Below are 21,299 nucleotides of genomic sequence, written 5' to 3' on the forward strand. Positions count from 1 at the left end.
AAGCAGTTATGTTCCAGGACTAAGAGAGGCAGCAACAGTAGTGGAAACTCCAACAGGGCTGGCTCCCTCTTATTTTTATGGTATTTGATAAGTACTTACTACGTGCCAGGCACTATTCTAAGCACTGGGGTAGATACAAGCTAATAATAATAAAGATGGTATTTGTTAAGTGCTTTACTATATGCCAAGCACTGTTGTAAGTGCTGGGATCAGGTTGGACCAAGTCCAGGTACCACATGGGGCTCACAATCTTAATCCCCATTTTACAAATGAGAAAACTGAGGCACAGAGAAGTTAAGTGACATGCTCAAGGTCATACAGCAGATAAGTGGGAGAAGTAGAATTAGAACCCAGGTCCTTCTTACTCCCAGGCCTGGACTCTTTCCATTAGGCCATGGTGCTTCTCTTCCAGGTACAGTCTTACAGATGCTTCTACTACTTAACCTCTCTTTTCTCCCACTATCAACCAATTAAGATTATTTATTTAGTGCTTACTGTGTGCAGAGCACTGTACTAAGCACTTGGGAGAATACAATGGAGGAGGTAGACATGATCCAAGCCCTCAAGGAGCTTACAGTTTAGTGGAGGAAACAGACCACTAACAGATTTACAGACGAGGAAGAAGAAAAGAGGGATATGTATCATGAGTTGGTGTTTAAGTAATAGGGTAAGTAAAATATGTACCTAAGTGCTCAGGTGGCTCAGAAGTTTGGAAATGGAAGTTGGGAAACTCTGAGAAGCAGTATGGCTTAGTGGAAAGAGCACAGGCTTAGGAGTCAGAATCTCAGTTATAATCTTAGCTCTGCCACTTGCCTTCTGTGTGACCAAAAGCAAGTCACTTTACTTCCCTGGGCTTCAGTTTCCTCATCTGTACAATGAGGATTCAATACCTTTTCTCCCTCCTGCCTAGACTGTGAGCCCTGTGTGGAACAGGGACCATGTCCGACATGATCATCTTGTATCTACCCCAGCACGCCTACTACAGTGCTTCATTCATTCATTCAATTGTATTTATTGAGTGCTTACTGTGTGCAGAGCACTGTACTATGCACTTGGGAGAGTACAATGCAACAAAAGATGCATTCCCTGCTCACAGTGAGCTTACAGTCTGGGGTGGGGGGCAGACATTAATATAAATAAATAAATTATAGATATGTACATAAGTGCTGTGGGGCTGGGAGGGGAAGAAAACCAAAGGGAGCAATTCAGGACAATGGAGAAGAGAGTGGGAGAAGAGGGAAGGGGGTGCCTCTTGGAGGAGACGTACCTTCAATAAAGCTTTGAAGGTGGGGAGAGTAATTGTCTGTCGCATTTGAGGAGGGAGGACGTTTCAGGCCAGAGGCAGGATGTGGGCGAGGGGTTGGCGGTGAGATAGGCAAGACTGAAGCACAGCAAGAAGGTTAGCATTAGAGGAGCGAAGTGTGCGGCTGGGTTGTGATAGGAGAGTAGTGAGGTGAGGTAGGAGAGGACAAGGTGATTGAGTGCTTTAAAGCCAAGGGTGAAGAGTTTTTGTTTGATGCAGAGGTGGATGGGCAATCACTGCAGAGTTGTGAGAAATGCTTGGCACCTAGAAGTGCTTAACAAGTACCACAATTATTATTGTCATCATCATCATTATCATTATTACCTGGGCAGATTAGAAATTAATCAGTGAAGGCATCTTGGAGGTGATGTGATTTCAAGAGGGCACTGCAGGTGAGGAAAGCTGTGGTCTATAGGATTTGAAGGGGGAGGGAGTCCAGAGGAGGGGGAAGGTTGTGAGCAAGATGTTTGACAGTGGGGAAACAAATAACTAGGTATGGTGGACAGGTTAGCTTGCATGGAGGGAAGAGTGAGAGCCTAGAGTGTAGTGAAAGAAAAGAGTGGATAAATAAGTGGGAGAGAATTAGCTTCTTATTCAAAAGTGCCTTAAAGGTAATGATTAGGAGTTTCTGCTCTATGTGGAGAGTAGTGGTTAACAATTTCAGGTTTTTGAGGAGGGGTGAGCCATTAATCAATGGTATTTATTGAACCCTTACTGTTTGCTGAGCACTGTACTAAGTGCTTGGGAGTGTACAACAGAGTTGATAGACACATCCTCTGCCCACAATAAGCTTACAATCTAGACCCATGTGTAGACTGTTCTCCCTCCTACTTAGACTGTGAGCCCCATGCAGGATAAAGACTGTGTCCAACCTAATTAACTGTCATCTACCCAAGCACTTAGAACAGTGTTTGACACATAGAAAGCACTTAACAAATACCATAAAAAATGATACTTTAGAAAAATGATCTTAAAAGCAGACTGAAGTACTACATACCAGCTCATTCTCTTTACTCCTCCTAAGACCATCGCCGAACTCTTATCTCTCCCACTTCTGGCTGATTGCTCACACCTTCTCCCCACAATTTTTTATGGTATTTGTTAAGTACTTACTTTGTGCCAAACACAGTTCACTGTACAATGTTGTGACTATGGTGATGATGATGATGACATATAATGTTATCAAATACACTCCTTTAGCCGGGCCCTGCAATAACAAAATAGATTCTGAGCCTGATTCTCTCTATTTTGTTGTTCCTCCTGTCCCACTTTCAGATTCTTTCCTGGAGCCAATGCCTTTCTGGGTCAAAAGCAGCACAGAGGAAGTTGAAGCAGATGGGACAGAGCAGAGACCATAGAGCAATCAATCAATTGTATTTATTCAGCACTTACTATCTGCAGAGCACTGTACTAAGCACTTGGGAGAGTACAACAGAATTAGCAGACATGTTCCCTGCCCATAAGGAGCTTACAATCTGTAGGGAGAAACAGACAACTGGAGAATTGCCAGTCAGGCTGGCCTCTAGCCCTATCCCTTTCAATACCCACTTTGAGAGTGGCATGCCAGGCAGTCAATCAATCAATCAATCAATGGTATTTATTTAGCACTCACTATGTGCAGAGCACTGTACTAAGCACTTGGGAGAGTACAAAACAACAGAATTAGCAGAATCATTCCCTGCCCTTAACAAGCTAAATCAGAGCAGCCCCTAAGTAGAGCTGCTCTGTTCAAGCAAGGGGGGAAGGATGGAATTCTCCTCCCATCCCCTGTAAACCAGCATCAACTGTGTTCATGCTCATTTAAGGAAGCTTGATCTCGTAATTCTCACAGAGGGAAAGACTAAATAGAGAAGCAACATGGCCTAGTGAAAGAGCACAGGCCTGGGAGTCAAAGGACCTGGTTTCTAATCTCAGCTCTGCCACTAGTCTGCTGTGTGACCTTGGGCAAGTCATTTCACTCCTCCATGCCTCAATTACCTCATGCGTCAAATGGGGATTAACACTGTGAGTCCCATGTGGGACAAGGACAATGTCCAACCCAATTTACTTGTATCCAAGCCAATGCTTAGTATAGTGCCGGGCACATAGTAAGCGCTTAACAAATACCACCACTGATGGAGTGAGGGAGGCTCATAGCCACAAGAGGTATTTCAAAGTCACTAATAAACCTTGTAATTTGCATGTTGGTTTTGCAGTGGTTTAGCATTTTTTAGTACACATATTACTCTTCTACTGGGAGTCAAACCTATATGAGAATAACGTGGACTGAATACCTTGAAAAAGGTAAAAGGTGCCACATTATTTTTGTAATGGTATGTGTTAAGTTCTTAATTTGTGTCAAACACTGTTCTAAGCACTGGGGTAGGTACAACAACTTAATTAGGTCAGACACAGTCCCTGTCCCACATGGGGGTCACAGTCTGAAGAGGAGACAAAACAGGTATTTAATCCCCATTTTACAGTTGAGGAAGTGAGGCACAGAGAAGTTAAATGACTTGCCCGAGGTCACACAGCAAGCCATTGGCAAAGCAGGGATTAGAACCCAGGTCCTTCTGACTCTCTCTCCATTAGGCCATGCTGCTTCTCCATTTAAAAATTTGTGGTTTCAAAGAGGACTGTTTTTAAGTGGATCACCTTTGTGTTCTTGGGTGAAGCCCTTTAGGGTGTGTGCCTCTGGCTCATAATCAGAATGACTGTCTCTAAGACTTTAGATGATTCTGGAAGTTTGTTGAGTTGGAAGAGTTTCCCAGAGGTGTGGGAGTATATTCTAACACCTACATCTTTTGCGTCTTCCAATTGTCCTTCATAGTTGAAGACACCATTTATCATGAAATTCACTTATGAGTGCGTGCATGGCTGAAAAGGTCAATGTGGGGTCCACAGTGTAGAATAGGTTGAATGACACCAATTCTACTACACATCCCCACTTTTTAGTAGTATTTGTTAAGCGCTTACTAAGTGCCAGGCACTGTACTAAGCACTGTGATAGATACAAGATAGTCAAGTTGGACACAGTCCCTGTCCCATATGGGACTCAGAGTCTAAAGCCCCATTCTACAAATGAGATAACTGAGACACAGCGAAGTTAAGTGACTTGCCCAAGGTCACATAGCAGACAAGTGACAGAGGTGGGTTTAGAACGCAGGTCCTTCTGACTCCCAGGCCCATGCTCTAGCCTTTAGGCAATGCTGCTTCTCTACACATAATCATACACAGATGCACACACATACAAAGAGCATGCATATAAATCCATATCCTAAAGTGTACCCTCTTGCTCAGTGAAGTAGGTTAAAAGGAGAAAAAGGTAATGAAGATTCATTTTCATTATATTAGAGGATAGTTTGTACATTTATCTTCCTTTGGTTTCCCCCCTACTACATGCCAGACTGACTTTGCTGTTCTTTATGAGCACATTGCACAAACTGTTTCCACAAGTGGTATCAATGGTTCTTTCCGCTTTGGGTTTCACTGACCTGACTAGGAATGGCCAGGCCTTAATGAGTGGAAAAATTTATTAGGTGACTTGCCATATGGGAAAATATCTATTAAACAAGTAGGTGTAAAGCAAAATTTGAATTACAGTGTTTGCCTTGGAAAATGTGCCTTTTGCTTCCCCGCCCCACCAACACCAAGTTGCAAGATAAAATCATCAAAATTTGAGGAAAAAAAAGAGGAGGTTGGGTCATTGTATTTCTTCTCTAACCCACCAGCAGTCCTTCAAAATGAAGGAAGGATAGTGGGTATTTCAGCCCCCAATCCCATCTCTGCCCTGGCATGAGATCAGTTGCCGAAGCCTCCTGACTGCTTCCTGACTTCTCAGCCACCAAGGAGGAGAGAGATCGGCAATGACTGCAGCAGTTTGACCTGATAGTGAATGACTGAGGGCATTCTGACCTAGCACTGGGAGCCGTAGCAGCCAGCATGCCTCAAGCACAGAAGAAGCCAGGGCCTGCCAGGAGACACTGCCTACCCTTCCTCCGGCCTGTTCACATCTCCAAGCTTTTAGCAACAAGAGATGACAATCTGGCTGACATTAAAGTAGGATGAAGGGGTCGAAAAGTATGGGAATGGAGGGAGTGTAGAGAAATGCAGTTAAGGCCCCAGTGCTCTCCCCTGTACCGGCCACTTCTTCCTGTTCATCCTCTCTCCTTTTTCCCTTTTGGGCTTCTCTTGTTTCTCTTCTTCCCCTGTTGTTTAATAGTTTACAGGAGAGCTCTGCGATGCTGGGCTGTGATTAGAGAGAGCCATCTGTTCTAGGAAAGGCTCAGTTGAGTCAGCAGCTGTGAATTCCAGTTCTAGGAATCATGGCTGTGGGTCCTGGTGGAAGCTTCCTGGAATTCTCCCTCTCCCTCCCTGCCTGCCCCTCCCCTTTCCCTCCTTCTCCACTCCAAGGAGAGTGAAAAAACTGTCACAATGACCTTAAACTCCCAAGCATTCTGGAGCAAATATATTGGGAGCTTGTTTTTCCTAACATTGCCACAAATGCACTAGGCCTTTTCTGTTTATTTTTTTTCCCTTCGGGGATTAACTGAGTAGACATCGAAGAGAATGAGAGAGAAGAGATGCAGAGAGACTCCCTGCAGGGATAGTAAACTCCCTGGTGTCAGCAGTGTTTATAGATCCTAGTCCAAAGGGTAGGTAATGTGGAAATTTACAAAACTAAAGCTATTAAAAACTCAATATAATGAACTGAGTGAATAATTTATCTGGGCACATAAATAGGAGAGAATGGGAGAGACAATAGCCCTGATGGGTGCAGCAGTACAGTCACTAAACAGTAAACCACTGAACCTTGGAATTTAAGTAATCAAATGCAGCTGAGCTTATCCGTGAGGGACGATGAATGCGTGTCCATCTGGGATTGTTTAGACACATCGGGGAGCAGTCAAAAAAGCTGACCACAAAGCAGCCCCCCTCAACACACACACACCCCATTGCTTATTGCAAATCTGAGCCCTTTCAGAATGTCTTCATTGTGATCTGTTTGCACAAAACTAACAGTTAATTATGGTATTCATTAACTATTTACTATGGGAAAAGCACTGTGCTAAGATCTGGGGTATTTACAAAGTAAACAGATTAGACCTATGCAGGGACTCCTCATCTAAATTAAACTAATAATAATATGGTATTTGTTAAACCCTTGCTATGTGTAAAGCACTGTTCTAAGCTCTGGAGTAAATACAAGTTAATCAGGTTGAACCATGTCCCTTTCCCACCTGGGGCTCACAGTCTGTATGGGAGAACTGGTATTGAATCCCCATTTTAGAGGTGAGGAAACTGAGTCACAGAGAAATTAAATGACTTGCCCAAGGTTACACAGCATTCAAGTGGAAGAGCTGGGATTAGAACCCAGGTTCTCTGACTCCCAGGCCCGTGCTCTTTCCACCAGGTCATGTTGCTTCAATAAGGAAATGTAAGTGACTTGTCAATAGGAGAAGAACGTGCAGGTCCAAGCAAACCCCGAGTCATTTGTCCCTGATTAGTGGGGAAATGAGTGTGGAAAGGGAGAGGGATAGAGCACAAAATCTAGGTCAGATGAACTTGAGGTTTGTGAGGTGTCAGGTCTGCCATATTGGGAGTGGATGAGGCAGGCCCCTTCACAAGTGAGCCAATCGAGCTAATTCTTCAGTGTCACGGTGGGTGCCACTGCTAATCCTGAGCTCTGCACACCCTTTTCTTCTCGGTGAGTGAGGTAAGAAACAGAAGCAGAGAGCCTCAGTCTCTGGAGAGGTTGCAATAGCAGGATGAGGAGTGGGTGGAGAGGGGTCAGTGGGGAAACTCTAACATCCTGAGAGAGGGTAAAAAATGCAGCTATCAATTATCTGGGCTGAATCTGTCCCTCACTCACCCCACAGTAGGTTGCAACTGTCCCTATTTTAGGGTTCCAGCCCATCACTGGAAATTGCCTTGGATGGCACCCATTAAGAGTCCTTGAGGCCAGATTTCCCTCTGGCCTCCCAAAAGAGTGGCCTAATAGGCAGAGCATGGCCCTGGGCTCTATTCTCAGCTCTGCCACTTGTCTGCTGTGTGACCTTTTGCAAGTCACCTAACTTCTCTGGGTCCTCCGTGACCTCATCTATAAAATGAGATTGAATCCTACTCCTTTCTACCTAGATAGACTGTGAGCTGCATGTGGAACAGGGACTGTGTCCAAACTGATTACCATGGTCCAGGCATTCATCATATCCTGACTAGATTACTGGATCAGCCTCCTCACTGATCTCCCTGTTTCCAGTCTCTCATCTTTGCAGTTCCTATTACACCCTGCTCCTCAGATCATTTGTCTCAAGTGCTATACTGCATACATCTCCCTACTCCTCAAAAATTGTCAATTGTTACCCATTCCTCTCCAAATCAAGGAGAAACTCCAGACCATTGGCTTTAGGGCACTCAGTCATCTCTCTCTTACTTGTCCACTCTCTTCTCCCACTACACCCCAACTTACACTCTTTGTTCTCTCAAGCCTCACTCACTTTGCCTCACTTTCATCTTTTCCCACTTCTAACCCCCTGCTTATAGCTTTTTCCCTACCTGGAACTCCCTCCCCCTTCAAATCCACCAGACCACAGCTCTCCCCATCCTCAAAGCCCTTCTGCAACTCCACCTCCTCTCAGGGACTTTTCTGGATTAATTTTTCCTCTCCCCAGGTAATATCCTGAAGCAGCGTGGCTAAGTGAAGCAGCGTGGCTCAGTGGAAGGAGCACGGGCTTTGGAGTCAGAGGTCATGGGTTCGAATCCCGGCTCCGTCACATGTCTGCTGTGTGACCTTGGGCAAGTCACTTAACTTCTCTAAGCCTCAGTTCCCTCATCTGTAAAATGAGGATTAAGACTGTGAGCCCCCTGTGGGACAACCTGATTACCTTGTAACCTCCCCAGCGCTTAGAACAGTGCTTTGCACATTGTAAGCGCTTAATAAATCCCATTATTATTATTATTATATCCTCCCCTGCTCTGCAATTGTGTGCTCATTTATGCATTCCCAACCTCCCAAAACACCTCTAAATGTATTGACTTACATAGTTTCAGCACTTACTGACCCACTTATCCATCATTTATTCTTCCCATCTAGAAATTATTTTGTCTTTAGGTGGGGTGCTCTGGGACAGATGTGTCCATGGTGTCACTAGGGTTAGGAGATGACAGCAGAAGACAAGACAAGACCCTGCTGGACTGTAAATTCCTTGAGGGTAGGGATCCTGTCTCCCAACTCTATTGTATTCTTAAAAGTGCTTCCTATGGTACTCTGCACACAGTAGGCACTCAATAAATACGATTGATTGAAGCCTGTCTTAGATGTTTGGAAGCCCTCCAATGAGAGGGGTTACATCTGATACAGACTCAGAATGGAGAAGTTAAACAACACCTACAGGACATGGTAAACCATAACAATAAACCCCACTTCAAACATGTTGAAGAGACCTAAAGGAAACTGGGAAATAGATAACCTGAATCCTCCCATGGGGAAGAAAATTCTACATATAATTACATGGTAATTCTCCCTGTCTGCAAGCATTTGTGGCTGTTATACATGCTCCAGTAGAATTCAATGAGGAATATCACTCTGACTAGGAAGAGTAAGTGTGGCAGGGGAGCTGGGAAATAAACACGAAAGAAGAGGCAAGTAGTCTTCCAGGGCCACAGAAAGAAAAATGAGGAGGTTAGCTCACAAATGCCACAGTTGTGGTAGGGAAAGTGCGAAGGTGGAACTTGAATAATGGAAATAAGGGGGAAAGCCTATAAAGGAACATATAGCTATCCCACAAGAGCCACTCAAATAAACAAGCACATACAGTTAAACCAGCCCAGGAACAGAGACCCCAAAAAAGATAGAGAAAAAATGCCAGTGGAAAACAGGAAGCAAAGTCATGGAGACAAAGACACAGAGAGGCAGAGACAGAGATAATCATATTTTTATAGATGCATAGCTATAGATATCTACTTATCTATACATAAATATGGAGAAAGAGAGAGGGAGAGAGCTCCATTTTCAAAGATAATGTTTCTTGCTGCACTAATGTGTTTCTGCTTTTCAGACTGGGTTTTGGTGTCCTGATATTCACTGTGCTGCTCTGAACATTGTGGCAATGATGGTGAATTGGCTGCATTCTAGGACATTGTTGTTGATAATCTTGTCCTGCCATTTGAAGCTGAGTCTACCAAATCTGTTATACTGTCCCAAGGGTTTAGTAGATACTCTGCACACCGTAAATGTTCAATAAGTACCACGGATGGAGTACAGTTTGTGAGTAGCCCTTCTGTGGGTTCAGTGAAAAGAGCACTGTTCTATCTAGGAATCAGAAGAGTTGGATACTAATCCAAGTTCGACTTCCTGGGGCTCTGCAATCAGTGGTGAAGGTTTGAGGCCAAAGAATCACCTAAGTGGTTCTGTGAGGTGGACAGAGGAAACAGACCTCCTGAAATGTAGCCAGCCAAGACAGCAGTGGTTATTAAGGCAAACAACTGCTGAGTTACAGCACTTTGGCTGGAGATCGGTTCCTGCATGCTCTGCACACAGTAAGCGCTCAATAAAAATAAAAATAAAAAACCTTCATGTGCACCTTGCAATGCACTGCACCCCTGCCAACCTACCTTGCTCGTTGCACTCTGTGCCCAGCAGGAACCTTACCGGCAGGGATGAGGGAGTGCAGGTGGCAATGTACAAACCACTAGCACTAGAATCAATTCTGCACAAGTTCTTGGCCCTGAAGTCTCAGATCTGAGGCTCATCTCTTATTCCTAACAGAAGACTCCAGCATGTCTCATGGACAACACGAGATAAACAGTTTATCAAGCTGGATGGGTGGCAGGTCCAGGTTCTCCTGGGCATATGGAAGGCTGGACACCACTACAAAGTTGGACACCACTTCCACTCAATGAAAAGCTATTGCCCTATTTGTTAAGCACTTACTATGTGCCAAGCCCCTTAACTACTAAATGCTGGGGCAGATATAAGATAATCAGATTGGGACTCAGCCTAAGTAGGTGGGAGAAGAGGTATTGAAACCCCATTTTACAGATGAGAACACCGAGGCATGGAGAATTTAAGTGACTTGCCTAAGATCACACCGCAGGCAAATGGCAGAGTTAAGATTTTAGAACTCTCAGGCCCATGTTCTGTCCACTTGGCCAGGCTGCCTCTCCAAATTCTGCTTTGCCAAATCCTGTCAAGTCATCCAAAAAGCCATGCTGGGCTTTTTGATATTTTCTTTTCTACTTGTTTGTCTCTCCATGTGTTGTTGGTTAGTATGAACAGTTTTTTTAATCTGTCATTTGTTTTTCTCAATCCATCCTTACCAGTGCCTTCTGGTGGTACCCCACAGTCTTGATGACTGCCTGATAGACCGTGTCTCTGAGAACCATCCATTTGCTGTTCATGTTGATACTTTTAGCTGGGGATCCTTATTCTGATACTGCTGTTGTGATGTTGTACCAGAAGCCCTTGAAGCTTTTTTTGACTCTCCAGGAACTTCATATTTAGCTTTCCTGATGCCAATTTTGGATGCATTTTTGGTTGTGCCAATAGCTTAAGTTTGGAGTGCATAAGCTAATGATCAGCCCACCATATGGGTTCTAACTTGGCCCTTTGAAGTCCCACTGATGGACAATGATATAATCAAAGAAATGCCTCTGTTTAGACCTTGGGCACACCCATGGTTTCTTTCTCTTATTTGGGAGGCAGAGGAAAGTCCTGGTGATTATAAGCTGATGCCCTCCTTATTAACTGAGTTGAGGTAGACAACTGCTGTGTTTTGGCATCACTGCCCATCTATGCCTTGAAATTGCCTAGAAGATCAGCTTGTCTGATTTTGAAACCAGTCCAATGATCCTAGCTAGATCCTAACATGATTTTTCTTCTCTTTGTTGTTGTTTGTCATTGTTAGAGCATAAAGCACTTTTGCTTGAGAGGCAGGTGTTGGTTAATCAGAGTTAAACCAACCCGGGGTTGGAGTCTGAATTTTGAATTGAATTTTTGAATACAGAAACCAAGATTTTGCCCTGGGGGCAGTTACTTTGGTGCTTGAAGAATAGCTAAATATCCTTTGAAATAATAATAATAACAATAATAATAATATCAAAATTATGGCATCTGTTAAGCACTCACTATGTGGAAAGCATTGTACTAAGCACTAGGGTAGATACAAGATAATAAGGTCAGGACAAAGTCCCTGTCCTACATGGAGCTCACAGTCTAAATTAGAAGGAGGATTTCATCCACATATTACAGATGAGGAAACTGAGGCACAGAGAAGTTAAGTGCCTTGCACAAGTTCACCCAGTATACAAATAGAGGATCCAGGATGAATGGTATTTGTTAAGTGCTTACTATGTGCCAGGCACTGTACTAAGTGCTGGGTACTGCACTAAGTGCTAATTAAACATTTACTGTGTTTCAAGCACTGTTCTAAGTGCTGGAATAGATACAAACTTAAATAGATTTGATGCAGTCTCTGTCCTACATGGGGACCAAAGTCTAAATAGGAGGAAAAACAGGTATTTAATCCCTATTTTATGGATGAGGAAACTGAGGCCCAGAGAAGTGAAGTAACAGCAGGCAAGTGGTGGAGTCAGGATTAGAACCCAGGTCCTCTGACTCCCAGGCCTGGGCTCTTTCCACTAAGGTACACAGCTTAAGAGGATTCCCAGCAGATATGTGTTGCATATTTAGGGGAGTTACAGAGACTATCATAGAGCAGGGAGTCACAGAAACAGAGCAGAAGTGGAGAATTAGAACATAAAAACAAGGGGAGAGACAGAGAGAAAGAGATTCAGTGATCCAGAGAAGTGAAAAGGCTGAAGCAGAGGCAGGGGCAGACAGAAAGAGGCTGTCACAGTAACAGAGAAATATACAAACAAAAAGACAGAATTAGGCAAGCATAGAGAGAAGCAGTGACAAAGGCAAAAAGAGATACAGTAAGTAGCATACCCATTCGTTTATAATCTTCTCCCATTAGATTGGCTCAATGGAAAGAGCATGGGCTTAGGAGTCAGAGGCCATGGGTTCAAATCCCGACCCCACCAATTGTCAGCTGTGTGACTTTGTGCAAGTCATTTAACTTCTCTGGGCCTCAGTTCCCTCATCCGTAAAATGGGGATGAAGACTGTGAGCCCCACGTGGGACAACCTGATCACCTTGTATCCTCCCCAGCGCTTAGAACAGTGCTTTGCACATAGTAAGCACGTAACAAATGCCATCATCATTATTATTGTAAACTCCTGCAAGAGGGAATATGCCGCATGTTTTCTACAGTGTATATTCCCATATTTGTAGCCTACTCTTCTTCCCATAAGCCAGTGCTCAAGAAATGCTGCTGATAACGATATTGATAATATCTAGAAGCAGCATGGCTTAGTGGAAAGAGCCCGGGCTTGGGAGTCAGAGGTCATGGGTTCGAATCCTGACTCCACCACGTCTGCTGTGTGACCTTGGGCAAGTCACTTAACTTCTCTGAGCCTCAGTTACCTCATCTGTAAAATGGAGATTAAGACTGTGAGCCCCGTGTGGGACAACCTGATCACCTTGTATCCCCCGAGCGCTTAGAACAGTGCTTTGCACATAATAGCGCTTAACAAATGCCATCATCATTATTATTATAACTGAGGGGGTGTAAGCTATTTATTTATATTAATGTTTGTCTCATTCTCTTCTACCTCACTGCCAACCCCTAGCCCACATCCTTCCTCTGGCCTGGAACACCCTCCCTCCTCAAATCCAACAGACAAGTGGGGAAGCAGCATAGTGTAGTGGATAGAGCACAGGCCTGGGAGTCAGAAGGTCATGTGTTTTAATTCTGGCTCTGCCACTTGTCTGCTGTGTAGCCTTGGGAAAGTCACTGCATTTCTCTGTGCCTCATCTGTAAAATGGGGGTTGAGACTGTGAGCCCCACATGGGACAGGGATTGGGTCCAACCCTGTTTGCTTGTATCCATCTCAGCACTTAGTACAGTGCCTGGCACGTAGTAAGCACTTAAAAAATACCACAATTATTATTACTCTCCCCCTGTCAAAGCACCCACTTTCCTCTTCTCCCATTCCCTTCTGTGTTACCCTGACTTGCTCCCTTTGTTCATCCCCCATCCCAGTCCCACAGCACTTATGTACATACCTGTAATTTATTTATTTATATTCACGTCTGTCTCCCCCAGCTTTAAACTGTAAACTCATTGTGAGCAGGGAGTGTGTCTATTGTTGTATTTTACTCTCACAAGCACTTAATATAGTGCTCTGCACACAGTAAGTGTTCAATAAATATGATTCAGTGAATGAGGCAGGCAAAGACAAAGACAAGGAAAGGGAGAGAGACAGAGGTCAGTAATCCCTAGAAATGTTTACTGTAGGTCTTTCATGAACTTCTTCAGTTGACTCAGTGAATATAGCTAATGAAAGTTTTCTTCTGTGGTCACTATTAGACTTTAGAGTAAAGGGCCTGTTAAGAACTGGGAAGAGTTTACCTCCTTCTTACACTAACTGATCATATTTTTTGAATGAATCAGCTTCATGTCTGCAGTCATGGATTCCACTTTAAAAAGCACTGTCCTTTGGATATAGAGACCCAGTTCAACCAAATAGTAATAATCTGAGTTAGAAAGAATAAAATATTTGCTCCTTGACTGACAGTCTCTCTCTCTCTCTCCCCTTCATCTACATTCTCTCTATTCCTCCATCCCTCTCCCCGTGCCCTCTCTCCCTGCCCTATTTTTTCACCCCCTTCTCTCTCTTTCTTCCCTTCGGCTTCCAGGCCCCACCTTTAGCTCCTTCAATCTATAATATGGCTTTTCCTTATTCTCTTATGCTGGTTTTCTTCTGGTCTCTTAATTCCTTCCAGCATGTACCCCTACACCCCACACCATCCTAGGATACTTTCCTTCCCTTTCCCCTTCTTCTGCTCTTCATGTTTTTGACATGCATCTTTGACAAAAGGAATAGAACCTGTCCCAATCATAGCACAGACTTTCTTCACCTTCAGGGAGAATGAGTACATACAAGCACCTGTTTACCCAGACCAAAACTACATAGCATAGTTAGCAATTTAAAGGCCTCCAAACATCACCCTGGCCTGGAAAGTCTTGAAAGCTAAACTGTTTTCTAAGGGAAATACAAAAGGTGAAGATTGGTACCCTCTTTCATCTCACAGACCCTTTGTTCTAAAGTTCCTCTCATTCTTTTTTATAGTATTTGTTAAGGCTTACTCTGTGCCAGGTACTGTACTGTGCTGATTAGATTGTATCTACCACAGCACTTGGTAAGCGATTAACAAATCTCTTTCAAGCTAACCAGGTTGAATACAGTCCCTGTCCCATACAGGGCTCACAGTCTTAATTCCCATTTTACAGATGAGGAAACGGAAGCTCAGAGAAGTTTAGTGACTTGCCCAAGGTCACACAGCAGACAAGTTCAGGGGCGGAATTAGAACCCAGGTCCTCTGACACCCAGGCCCATACTCTTTCCACTAGGCCACACTGTTTCTCCTGCCTCTGGACACAGCCTATTGACCTTGGCTGTGGACAGTGAAATACCTCACCTTAACAATGAGGGAAGGCAATCCCTCAGCCTCCTGACTTCACTTACAATCCAATCAAAGCCCAACCCCTCACCCTGCTACCCAAGGCAGACACTAGTGAAAGCCTACAGATGCTGGCAGGTCTCCTGCCTGGACTTGTTTGCTGGGCTGAGCCAGAGCTGATTGTGTAACAAGTTCCTAAGAAGCAGCAGCGTAGAGCTGTTTAGTTTCAAATTAACTTCCTCTTCTTAGTTAAGGTTCCGGGGCCTCCAATGGGGACTCGGACAGCATGGCCCTCTTACCCCAGGTTCCTAGAAGAGAACAACTTCCAGAGAAGACAGCCCCAGTCAGAGGGAGCAGTTCTGTGAAAAGTGGACCACAGATTATGGCCATTCAAGGTGAAAGTTGCCCTTGAGACAGCTGGGTTTCCTTTCCTCCCACCAAACAACCCTCCCTCTTTGTTTTTACTGAGGCACTCAACCATTCTCCACAATGTTCTCCTGATCAGAGAGTCCCAAGCTGACCAGCTCATCTGAGTTTTTCCATGGGAAACTGCTTTGAGAGTCCTCTCTCTGAGAATTGCTGTTCAGGAGAATTTTAGAATTTGGCAGGTAACGAGCTGTGTTTTTCTTTCGCTTTCCATTTTACTCACTTTTCAAACTCCTAGGATTAGAGAACAGGCTTTTAATCTTGAGGATGGGGCTAAATGGTGAAGGATGAATGAAGCAGAGGTGAGAGCTGTGGTAGAGACATTTAAGGAAAGGTAAAACTCCTCTCACTGTTGCCACTGCAGAGCAGCTTGCTCCCTTAAACTGATAACCTGATTAGTGAGGAAAAACAGAAAAGACCCCCCGCCCAACAATCTAAAAATGGGAGTGTTATTAGGTAACTGAGCTAGAAATAGCAAAAGGCCGTTCATTTTCAGTCTCCTTTGCGGACTCCTCCTCCCCCTCCCATCCCCTTACTGTAGGGGTTCCTCAAGGGTCAGTTCTTGGTCCCCTTCTGTTCTCGATCTACACTCACTCCCTTGGTGAACTCATTCACTCCCACGGCTTCAACTATCATCTCTACGCTGATGACACCCAAATCTACATCTCTGCCCCTGCTCTCTCTCCCTCCCTTCAGGCTCATGTCTCCTCCTGCCTTCAAGACACCTCCATCTGGATGTCTGCCCTCCATTTAAAACTCAAAATGTCCAAGACTGAATTCCTTATCTTCCCTCCCAAACCCTGCCCTCTCCCTGACTTTCCCATCCCTGTAGACGGCACTACCATCCTTCCCGTCACACAAGCCTGCAACCTTGGTATCATCCTCGACTCGGCTCTCTTGTTCACCCCTCATCCAATCCGTCACCAAAACCTGCCAGTCTCACCTCCGCAACATTGCCAAAATCTGCCCGTTCTTCTCCATCCAAACCACTACCCTGCTGGTTCAATCTCTCATCCTATCCTGACTGGAATACTGCATCAGCCTTCTCTCTGATCTCCCATCCTCCTGTCTCTCCCCACTTCAGTCTATACTTCACGCTGCTGCCCGGATCATCTCTGTGCAGAAACGCTCTGGGCATGTTACTCCCCTCCTCAAAAATCTCCAGTGGCTACCAGTCAACCTACGCATCAGGCAAAAACTCCTCACTCTCGGCTTCAAGGGTCTCCATCATCTCGCCCCCTCCTACCCCACCTTCCATCTTTCCTTCTACAGCCCAGCCTGCACCCTCCGCTCCTCTGCTGCTAACCTCCTCACTGTGTTTCGCTCTCGCCTGTCATGCCATCAACCCCCGGCCCACGTCCTCCCCCTGGCCTGGAATGCCCTCCCTCTGCACATCCGCCAAGCTAGCTGTCTTCCTCCCTTCAAAGCCTTACTGAGAGCTCACCTCCTCCAGGTGGCCTTCCCAGACTGAGCCCCCTCCTTTCTCTCCCCCTCCCCATCCCCCCAGCTCTACCTCCTTCCCCTCCCCACAGCACCTGTATATATGTGTGTACATATTTCTTACTCTATTTATTTTACTTGTACATATTTACTATTCTATTTATTTTATTTTGTTAATATGTTTTGTTTTGTTGTCTGTCTCCCCCTTCTAGACTGTGAGCCTGTTGTTGGGTAGGGACCGTCTCTATATGTTTCCTACTTGTACTCCCCAAGCACTTAGTACAGTGCTCTGTCCACAGTAAGTGCTCAATAAATACGATTGAATGGATGGAAAACAACCCAAATTTACATCCCTGATATCTGTTCCACAGACCCCCCTAATACTGGTGGAGGGCTTGGGTGGGCTATGAAACCTAGGTTATTGATATTTTCTTTCTAACTTTTCCTCCTCTAGTTTGGTTGCTGGACATTCATCCAAACACATCCTCCAACTCTGCTGTGTTGAACTTTTTCAAGTGCTCGGTACAGTGTTCTGCACCCAGCTAGCGCTCAATACATTTCATTGACTGTTTGACTGATTTCAGTAGCAAGCAGAGGTTTCCCTGATATAATGCTGGTTTCACAAAGGAACTGCATCTTTATGAACAGCAATCCTGTTATTTCGTGAATCCCTTAAAGATTGGCAGCAAAGAGGCTCACATGTTGGGCCAACACAATGCTTTCCCAAGTCTTTAAATGTAACTTTTAAAAAAATGTTTTTTGTTAAGCAATTACTATGTGCCAGGCATTGCACCAAGCACTGGGGTGGATACAAGACAATCAGGTCGAACAGTCTGTGTCTTATATGGGGCTTACAGTCTTAATCCGCATTTTACAGATGAGGTAACTGAGGCACAGAGAAGTTAAGTGACTTACCCAAGTTCACACAGCAGACAAGTGGAGGAGCCAGGATCAGAACCAGTGCTAGTGAAGAGAGGGAGAGGCAGGGGAAGCAAAGCAAGGTAGGACCTTCCTCTTGCCTTCCTCCATGTCCCTGTTGCTGTGTTCTCGTCACCCCCCTGGGAGCGAGCTTTGAATTTCAACTGCGCTAAAGGAGCCCCATTCCCTGCCTGGACCAGTTAGGCTACAAAGTTTTCCCAGTGCATATATTAAAACCAAACCTGATCTTGTTTTCTTCAAGGATTCTAGGACATTTCAAATGACAAAATATGAAATTCTGGGCAAATGCTGCATCCACTGCAGCTGCTGCCATGTCCATGTCACCTGCACAGGGGTGGCTTCACAGACTCCATCCTCTCCTGTTTCTCCTCTTAGCTCTCTGGTCGTTCATTCTCAGTCTCTTTTGCAGGATCCTCCTCCCACTCCCATCCCCTTACTGTAGGGGTTCCTCAAGGTTCAGTTCTTGGTCCCCTTCTGTTCTCAATCTACACTCACTCCCTTGGTGACTTCATTCGCTCCCACGGCTTCAACTATCATCTCTACGCTGATAACACCAAATCTACATCTCTGCCCCTGCTCTCTCTCCCTCCCTCCAGGATCGCATCTCCTTCTGCCTTCGGGATATCTCCATCTGGATGTCTGCCCGCCACCTAAAACTCAACATGTCCAAGACTGAACTTCTTGTCTTCCCTTCCAAACCCTGCCCTCTCCCTGACTTTCCCATCACTGTTGATGGCACTACCATCCTTCCCGTCTCACAAGCCCGCAACCTTGGTGTCATCCTCGACTCCGCTCTCTCGTTCACCCCTCACATCCAAGCCGTCACCAAAACCTGCTGGTCTCACCTCCGCAGCATTGCCAAGATCTGCCCTTTCCTCTCCATCCAAACCACTACCCTGCTCGTTCAAGCTCTCATCCTATCCCGTCTGGATTACTGTATCAGCCTCCTTTCTGATCTCCCATCCTCCTGTCTCTCCCCTCTTCAATCCATACTTCACACCACTGCCTGGATTGTCTTTGTCCAGAAACGCTCTGGGCATGTTACTCACCTCCTCAAAAATCTCCAGTGGCTACCAATCAACCTACGCATCAGGCAGAAACTCCTCACCCTCGGCTTCAAGGCTCTCCATCACCTCACCCCCTCCTACCTCACCTCCCTTCTCTCCTTCTACAGCCCAGCCCACACCCTCCGCTCCTCTGCCGCTAATCTCCTCACCGTGCCTCGTTCTCGCCTGTCCCGCCGTCGACCCTCGGACCACGTCATCCCCCTGGCCTGGAATGCCCTCCCTCCCCACATCCGACAAGCTAGCTCTCTGCCTCCCTTCGAGGCCCTACTGAGAGCTCACCTTCTCCAGGAGGCCTTCCCAGATTGAGCCCCCTCTTTCCTCTCCCTCTCCTCCCCGTCCATCTCCCCTGCCTTACCTCCTTCCCCTCCCCACAGCACCTGTATATATGTATATATGTTTGTATGTATTTATTACTCTATTTATTTTATTTGTACATATTTATTCTATTTATTTTATTTTGTTAATATGTTTTGTTTTTTTCTGTCTCCTCCTTCTAGACTGTGATCCCACTGTTGGGTAGGGACTGTCTCTATATGTTGCCAACTTGTACTTCCCAAGCGCTTAGTACAGTGCTCTGCACATAGTAAGCACTCAATTAATACGATTGAATGAATGAATGAATGAATGAATGAGTGAGCCTTGAATCTGAACGGTGCTAGGAAAGACCCTCCCTACCCCAACAACCTCCCTAGCCCCCTGCTTGTTCCCAGCCTGGATTGCAAAATTTTTGCTCTGCACATTTTAAAACAAAAATCTGACCAAGATGGAGATGGAGATGGATACTGTCCCTGAAGTGGGGTGGTGTTTTACCACTGCTGGCATTTTTATCTCCCTCCCAGCACACTACCAATCATATCTTGTCTAGGGGAGCCAGTCACAGAGAGCAACCCCTCAACATCCCTAAAAATAATGCTTTTAACTGGTGGAATACAATCAAATATTTGAGTCCAGAAACTGTAACCTCTTGTGGTGGTTGTACTTTAGCAAGGCACAAACTTATCATTTTTCCCTATTGCCAGGTTCGAAGGTAGTGAAGAGCTGGGCCCTTACGAAGCAGATATGAATTTATATCACTGAAATCTTCTTAACTGATAACTGGTGACTAAGCAATGGATTCGGCCCTGAGGCCTGTGAGTTTCCATTGACTTTCTGTTTGTCCTTGGGGCCTAGGCTCAACTTCAGTATCAATATCAACAGTATTTACTGAGCACCTACTGTGTGCAGAGCACATACTATTTTTTAATTCATTCATTCATTCATTCATTCAATCGTATTTATTGAGCACTTACTGTATGCAAGGTACTGTACTAAGTGCTTGTAAAGTACAATTCAGCAATAAATAGAGACAATCCCTGCCCCATAATGGGCTCACAGTGTAGAAGAGGGGAGACAGACTAGATGCTTGGGAACTTACAGCAGAAGTAAGACACAAAACCTTCCCTCTGTTAAATGGGGCAATCATTCACCCATGGGGAATGCTTGAAATGCCCAAGGAAAACATCAAGTATCAAAGAAATGCCTGGACTAGGTTGGCAGCCAAAACTCAGAGATCAAGAAGTGATAAGATCAGTGCTGAATTTGGGACCCATTCCAGACCAATAGGCAAAGCCCTAGTAATAAATACTGTTCGTTGGTTGATTGATTGACTGCCTCATTACTCCAGAAGTGTCGCAGATGACAGCATGATGGGCAGAAGGAATATATGCTAACCCACCCAAGGCAGATGAGCTTTTGTCCTATTTTTCAAAACCACCGGGGAAGGAAATCCAGTATCCCCTCCCTATCAATCAATTGATTCTAGACTGTGAGCCCGTTGTTGGGTAGGGACTGTCTCTGTATGTTACCAACTTGTACTTCCCAAGCACTTAGTACAATGCTCTGCACACAGTAAGCACTTAATAAATACGATTGAATGAATGAATAAATGAATTTACTGAGCATTTTGTGCAGAACACTGTAGTAAGCACTTGGAAGGGTACAATAGAGTTGGAAGGCATGATCCCTGCCCTTTAAACAGATGTCAAAATAAATTACAGGTAAGGGAAGCAAACGAGTCCAAGGATACATGCATAAGAGCTGTGGGGAAGGGAATGTGGGGAATACCTAAGTGCTTAGTGGGGTGGGACTAAGTGCATGGGTGGGGCAGAAAGGAGGGAAAATAGGATGGTGGGGATGAGAGCTTGCTGCTCTGTTAGATACGTAGGGAGAAGAAGTTTCAGGTAGGAGGGAGGACATGAGCAAGGGGTCAACGGTGAATGAATGAATGAATGAATGAATGAATGAATGAATGAGGCGAAAGCTAGGGGGCAAAGTGTGGGGACTGGCTTGTAGTAGAAATGGAAATTTCCCTGAAAGGGAAATCTTCCAAGGGTCTAAACTGAAATCCCTCAGGCTGCACTTCAAGTCTAAATCCTCTTGTTGGGGAAGAAATCCCTTGGTTGAGGAGGAGAAGAGCTGGAGAATCTTAAGCTGCTCTTTTTCAACATCACCCCAAAATAAGAAAGGGTGCACTATCCTTGTTAAAGTTTCACAAGGAGAGCACAACACCACAACATAATTTCAGCTGCCAATAGACATCTCAGAAGCTGGTGTGTGTACACATTAAACAAAAGGGGTTATG

The sequence above is a fragment of the Tachyglossus aculeatus genome, chromosome X2 (genome assembly GCF_015852505.1).
Source record: "Tachyglossus aculeatus isolate mTacAcu1 chromosome X2, mTacAcu1.pri, whole genome shotgun sequence".
NCBI classification, from domain to species: domain Eukaryota; kingdom Metazoa; phylum Chordata; class Mammalia; order Monotremata; family Tachyglossidae; genus Tachyglossus; species Tachyglossus aculeatus.